The sequence below is a fragment of the Balaenoptera borealis genome (assembly GCF_965194805.1).
Source record: "Balaenoptera borealis genome assembly, chromosome: 9".
Taxonomy (NCBI): Eukaryota; Metazoa; Chordata; class Mammalia; order Artiodactyla; family Balaenopteridae; genus Balaenoptera; species Balaenoptera borealis.
The window spans coordinates 37,875,981-37,882,100 of NC_138873.1; the positions used below are offsets into that span (position 1 = coordinate 37,875,981).

Here is a 6,120-nt window from a genome sequence, read left to right on the forward strand (position 1 = left end):
CATTCATAATTTAAAAACTCCTGAAAGAAAATTTCCAGGCCTAGATGACATGAGAAAATTCTTCTAAAATTTAAAGATTTAACACTGATTCCACAAAATTTCTTCAAGTAAACAGATGTGAGAACACTTTCTAATTCATATTATGAAGTCAGTATTACCCTGATAACAGAACCCCAGACAACAGTGCAAAAAAATAAAAAGAAAAAAGAAAATTACATACAAATGTCCCTCATGAATACAGATGTAAAAATCCTTAACAAAATGTTAGTCCTTGAAATTCAGCAATATAGAAATATATCAATCTTCATGACTAGTCTAAATTGGGATATGCTTTATGTAAAATCTGTACATAATGGTTTTGAAGACTCAGTACAAAAAAAGAATATAAAATATCTCATTAACAATATATATTTATTACATCCTGAAATGGTATTATTTGGATATATTGGGTTAAATAAAATATATTATTAAAACTAAAAAAGTATATTAATCAACTATAATCAACTATTAAAATAGTATTTATTTAAGGGATGCAAGCTTATTCAGTATTTAAAAATTGATCAATGTAATCCATTATATTAATAGGTTAAAAAAGAAAAAAAGAAACACATGATTATGTTGATTGATGCAGAAAAGCATTTGACAAAATTCAACACTAATTCATGATTTAAAAACCAGGAATAGAGGTGAATTTCCTCAATGTGATAAAGATCATCTAAAAAATGCTTACAACTAAAATCATACTTTATGTTGAAATACTGAATGTTTTCCTTCTAAGATTAATAACATGGCAAGAATGTTTGTCCCCACCATTCCTTTTAAAAGTTTGGAAGTTCTAGCCAGAACAATAATACAAGAAAATTAAATAAGAAGCATAATGGTCAGAAATGAATGAAGATAATTGTCCCTATTTATAGATGACATGATTGTGTATGCTGAACTCAAAAGGACTCTACAAAAATCCTCCTAGAAATAGTAAGTGAGTTATGGTAGGTAAAACATTACAAGAGCAATATACTGTATTTCTATATGCTAGCAATAAACACAGAAATTTAAAATACAATACCATTTAAAATCACTCAAAAAACCCAAAATATTCAGGTATATATCTAGAAAAACATGTACAAGATTTGTATGATGAAAACTATAAAATGCTGAGAAAGAAATCAAAGATGATCCAAATGAATGGAGAGACATACCACATTCATGAATTGGAAGACTCAATATAGTGAAGATGCCAAATTATCCTCACTACAGGTTTAAAGTGCAGTTAAAATGATCACTATCCAAATCCTAGCAAGATTTTTTTCATAGATATAGACAAGATTATTATAAAATTTATATGGAAAGGTAAAGAAATTAAAGTAACCAAAGCAACCTTGAAAAAGAATAAAGTGAGAGGAATGACTGTATTGATTTAGTAGTTACAGTAATCAAGACAGTGTAGTATTGGCAGAGAGATAAACACATAGACTAATGGATCATAATAATGAACTCAGAAAAAGTGCCATACAAATATGTCCAACTAATTTTTGACAAAGGTACAAAAGCAATTAAGTTGGGAAAGGAGAGTCTTTTCAAGAAATGTTATGAGAGCAACAGAATATCCATAGGCAAAAAATAAACCTGGACCTAAACCCTACACATTACATGAATATATTCAAAATGGATCATAGATTTAAATATAAAACATAAAACTATAGAACTTTTAGAAGACAGTATAGGAGAAAAATCTTTGGGAACAAGGACCTGGTAAAAAGTTCTTAGATGACACCAAAAGCATGATACATAAAATTAAAAAAAATGAATAAATTGGACTTCATCCAAATTAGATATTTTGTTCTTTGAAAGACTCTGCCAAACTACTTTCAGAGTGGCTGTACAATTTTATATCCTACCAGAAATGTGTGATAGATCCAGTTTTTCCACATCCTCACCAGCTTTGGTGTGCCATTTTTTTTTTTTTTTTTTTTAATTTTAGCTGCTGCAATAGGCACGTAATAATATCCCATCAGGTACTTAGTTTGCACTTTCCTAATGTCTGATGATGTTGGGAATGTTTTTCATGTGCTTTTTTTTGTCATCTGTATATCCTCTTCGGTGAAATGTCTCTCATGTCTTTTGCCCATTTTCTAATTGTATTTTTTTTTCTTTTTTTGGCCATGCCGTGTGGCAGGCAGGATCTTAGTTCCCAACCGGGGATTGAACGTGCATCCCCTGCCGTGGAAGTGTGGAGTCTTAACCACTGGACCACCAGGGAAGTCCCTGTATTGTTTGTTTTTATACTATTGAATTTTGACTTTTTTTATATATCCTAAATATGAGTTCTTTGTCAGACTTGTGGTTTGAAATTATTTTCTCCCACTGTGCAGATTGTCTTTTCATCCCTTCAGCAGGGTCTTTCACAGAACAAAATATCTAATTCAGATGAAGTCATTGATTTCCACTACTCTGTTTTCTAATTCACTGATCCATTCCTCTGTATCATGTAATGTACTATTGATTCCCTCTAGTGTATTTTTTATTTCAGTTTTTGTATTCTTCAGCTTGGTTAACTCTTTATATTTTCTCTTTGTTAAAATTCCACTGTGTTCATCCACTCTTCTCCTGATTTCTTTGACCATCTTTATGATCATGATCATTACATTGATCTCTTTATCCTGTAGACGGCTTATCCTCGCTGTTTAGTTCTTTTCCTAAGGTTTTGTCTTGTTCCTTCATTTGGAACAGATTCCCATTTCCTCATTTTGTCTAATTCCCTGTGTTGATTTCTATGTATTAGGTAGGTTGGTTACGTTTCCTGATCTTAGAGAAACAGCCTTATGTAGGAGACATCCTAGGGGACCAAGGAGCACACTCACCTCTAGTCACCAGAGCTATATGCTCTAGTGGCACCCCCTATGTGGGCTTCATGGGACCGTCTGTTATTGATGGGCTGACTACTGTGGGCACACAGGTAGACAGGGCTGGCCCCCAGTCCAGTTGGCTGCCAGGCCCTGCCTTGGGTGGTGCTGACAGCCTGCCGATGGGCGGGGCTGGATCCCTACATGGCTGACCTCATGGCCTGAGGGGTCCCGGGACTGGTATTGGTCCACTGGTGGGCAGGTAATCCCCTGGCACTAATAGGCTAGAGAGAAGACTCCAAAATGGCAAGCTGCCAGGGCCAGTGTCCTTATAGTAGAATAAGCTCCCAGAAATGTCTGCTGCCAGCATCTATGTTCCCAAAGGGAGTCCCGGTTGCCTCCTGCCTCTCTGGTAGGCTCTCCAAGGTCAGCAAGTGGGTCTGACCCAGGCTCCTTTCAAATTACTGCCTCTGCACTGGGACTCGGAGTGTGTGAGATTTTGCACACACCATTTAAGAGAGAAGTTTCTGTTTCAGACAGTACTCCACCTCTCCCATACAGAAGCCCCACTGATCTTCAAAGCCAGATGTTCTAGGGGCTCATCTTCCTGTTGCGTGACTCCTGGGCTGGGGAGGCTCAGCGTGGGGCTCAGACCCCTCACTCCTTGGGGAGAACCTCTGCAATTGTAATTACCCTCCTGTTTGTGGGTTGCCCACCTGGGGGTAGGGATCTTTATCATATCACATCTCTAACCCACAAATATCCATCTCATTGCAGTCCTTCTTTATAGCTTTCGTTGTGGAAAATCTTTTCTGCTGATCTTCAGGTCATTCTCATCATTGAGAGTTTCTCTGTAAATAGTTGTAGTTTTGGTGTGCCTGGGAGAGGAGGTGAGCTCAGAGTCTTCCTACTCTGTCATCTTGGCCACACATTCTGTCTTTTATGAGTTTCTTAGGAAAAGAGTCAAAGGGTCATGGAAAATTTGAAATAATCAGCGAAAGAAGAGACGAAAAAGTGATAAAAGGAAGGCAAGACTGACATGGTTTGGATGATTTCTGTGAAAATATGTATTCCAACCATCTGTACTTCATTAAATGCCCAAAAAATACTGAATTATTGACCACTGGCTTTGGGCACTATGGTCGGTGCTAACTTTGAGTTAAAACCTCACACACTGCCTGCTGCCATGTGGCTCACAGCCCACACCAGGCATGGAAACACTGGGTAGTTACAGATTATCTAGTAATTAGTGTGTTATTTAGATTAGTGTGATGGAAGTTAGCTCAGCGGGCACTGGGAATACTTAGGGGCCTAACTTTGCCTTGCTGTTAGTGTGAAGACTCACTCAGGTCGCCTCGAAAATCAGTGAGACAACAAATTTCCATTTCCTAGCTAAAGCTGCCTTTAATGTCCTCATTTATCATCCTCTGTACAAAGCAGTTCTGGTTTATAGTTGAAACTATTAGCTGTTTGAGAACCCATAAGCACCCTAAAAGGTATCACAGCTCGATCAAGTTCACCACTTTAAAAAATGGATAAGGCAGTCATTGTACCTCAGGGTATTCATTGAATACCATGGATGAAATGTTTTAAATCAAAATAGTCGCCTACTTTTGCTACATTCTCACCATTCTGACTAAATATTTATTCTCATAACAAACATTTATTGAGCCCATAAATTGGGCTGGTAGCTGCAGATATAGCAATAAATAGTAAGCAGTTTGCCTTCAAAGATCTCAGTCTACTGGGGGAGGTAGGCAGGGGAGTGCATGATTTTCATATGTGGAAACATGTTATGAGGAATAAAGGGAACAGCTCTCTCGGTTCAGAATAAATCTTATCCTTAGGAATGCTTGGAGGGTTGCAGAATATCATTTACTCAACTGCTTTTTGTCTCATTTTATTTCAAAGACCTTCCAAAGAAGAACATTTTAAAAATTCCGTCATTTGGATTGGGCTCTTGGTTTTGTGGAACTGGGCAGCAATTACAAGAATGTATTTCTTATAACATTAGAGATAAATGCCATTTTGGATAAAAGTTTATATCAAAACCCTGATAGTGCAAGAGGCAACTAAATATGAGAGCAAATAGCTGACACTTTAAATAAAATGGGAATATGTCCAAATGTCAAGACAGTATGGATGATTTTAGCAATTAAAAGAGCAGTAGCATTCTACACATTTTGCAAAAGAGCAAGTTCAGCTTTGCCTCAATTAACCCAGATTTCAATTCAAGGGCAGAAGGATCATGAGCCAAATGGATCTTCCACAAATACCACAGTGAAAATGCAGCAGATTAGATCTGGTCACCTTTTTTTTTTTTGTAAAGTTCTGGTCATATTTTTTAAAGCCCATTTTTAAAACTGTGGCTTAATTTATAGCTGCAGATTTCTCCACCTGATGAACCAGACGTCACTAATTAAACACTTAAAATTAAATGTGAAAAATATAGAATTATCAGTGCAGAAAAATGGAAAATAAAGAGTGACTTTGATTTTTCAAAATAACAAAGGGCAGAATGAAAATGAGTTTGTTCTGCCCTTGTACCCTGACGCATAATAAGAGATTGAGGGGACAAACTCAATGAAATTAAAGGGCAAGATACTTAAAATGAATGGACATAGTTATTTGTCCAGCATGTATAATAACATTTTAGCACTCTCAGTTACTAGAGGTCATAGAAAACAAATAAAAAATACCTGGGATTCAAAAAGAATAGAATACTTTTCTAAGTAATGAAAACATTTATGGCAAAGATAATGGCATAATTAATTATAATGCTGTACTTCAGGGAGCATTAAATAAATCATCTAACAAAAATCACCCCGTGAGCAATTAAATGCAATAAGGGTTCTCTACATGTCTTTGAAATCTTCAGAATTCTCTATTGCTTTCAGTGAGGAAGTAACTAGACCTCTCTGACTTGTTAGCCAATAAAATATATCCCTATATTTTTGGGGGGCAAAGTGGGTTTGGAATCAGCAGTTGAATACCAAAGTGAAACATGCTGTAATATTGGCTTGAAGTTCGATTTTGATTTACATGTATGTTCTTCAATGCCCTATTTTTATAATTTTCAGAGTCACAAATTCTCTGTGCCATAGTTTTCCTATTTGTAAAATGGGTTCACTGAGACTTATTACTTCCTTCTGGGGACTGGGCAGACACACTGCAGTTTTACCTTTATATGCTAACTCAACAGGGCACATAGGCCTAAATAGGACCTGTAGCCCAGAAATAGTCTCAATAACCCACCATTGCTCAAAGTAAAAAGGAA

General features: G+C 36.3%; 1 protein-coding gene across 11 annotated transcripts in view; it reads right to left on the reverse strand.

Annotated features, from left to right (window-relative positions):
* NKAIN2 (sodium/potassium transporting ATPase interacting 2) overlaps positions 1–6,120 on the reverse strand; it is a gene marked incomplete at its 3' end in the record, with an annotated part of 1,018,208 nt that overhangs the window by 473,293 nt on the left and 538,795 nt on the right. The window lies entirely within an intron of this gene.